Here is a 1,248-nt window from a genome sequence, read left to right as displayed (position 1 = left end):
AAATGAACAGAATTTTGTCTTCTTTCTGGGTTAGGAAAAATGATGGCTAAACAGCAATATACAATAGACAGAGTTGGAGATTGATTTGGGATAGGTCACTTATTCAACATCTGAGTTTCTGACAGCTTAGACCTATTCTGGCAAAAGGAACTGGGAAATTGAACTAATTAGCCAGAGAATTCTGTACAATATTTTTCCTTAACCGGAATTTTCTGGTGTGGCAACCTACATTTATCAGAATCAGGTGAGAATATCTCAACTCTTCTGATAACTTTGCCAGTAAGTGCAGCTTTCAGAAGAGAAGTTCAGGAGACCTAACAGCTTTTGAAGTTTTGCAAGGTTCGAAGTCCTATCAAGTTTTTGTCTTGCACAATGTTTAGAAAGTATCTTTTTAAGACTCAGAAAGTCAACATGGATTTGAAGTGTATTAAATATAATCTCTGATTTTTCCCATTCCTTGTAAAGGATCTTGGAGGAAGAGCCAAGCATTTTGGTCCCTTTGGGCCTTGGGTCAGTGGTCTTTGGCATAGAGCAGAACAGTAGAGGCATTTCTTACAACTTTTTGTTTTCCTCCTTCAGTGAATAGTGATGAGGTTCAATTTGCAGTTTTAGAATAATATTTCCGTCTTACAAATTTCTCAGGTAAAGAACAAAATATCCATTCGTCAGGTCCTGGGTCTTGTCAGATACAAACAAGTTATACCAAAGTCTCTAGGATTCCACCCAGCACCAACTTTTAGCAAAGAAAGTAACTAACACTGTAGAAGCCACTTCGGGTACCAGCTTCCTCTCAGCGACCTGGTCCTTGGGGGATGGAGGTCCAGCCAGTTTCGCCTCTGGACAGCTGTGAATTCATAGAAAGTGCAGGATGGGGGTGGTTTACTTCGTTGGCCCTGGTGGATTTCAATTGGCCTCCCGGTCACTGAAATTTACAGAACGTGTTATTGTTTTTAAAATGCAGAGTTAGAACAGTAAATTTCCAGGAGAGGTCTCAGGTTATTTTTACTTTGCCTTTTCTTCTTTAAAAAAAAAAAAAAAAAAAAGACATGTTTTGCGGGTCGGGCAATAGAGATAAGGCAGGTCTCCGTGGTAATTTAAGGTTATTTTCAAGAGATGCGTTTCTCTACAGGTAACTCTGAGGGGCAAAAGTGGGTGGCCACTTAAGAGATTAAGTAATAAGCAAAATGTCCGATGTCCTAGCTTCCTTGAAAAGATGGGGCTTGCCATTTCCTTTTATTTTCACAACTT

Source organism: Balaenoptera acutorostrata, chromosome 8, assembly GCF_949987535.1.
Source record: "Balaenoptera acutorostrata chromosome 8, mBalAcu1.1, whole genome shotgun sequence".
Lineage (NCBI taxonomy): Eukaryota > Metazoa > Chordata > Mammalia > Artiodactyla > Balaenopteridae > Balaenoptera > Balaenoptera acutorostrata.
Note: the sequence above shows the minus strand (reverse complement) of the source record.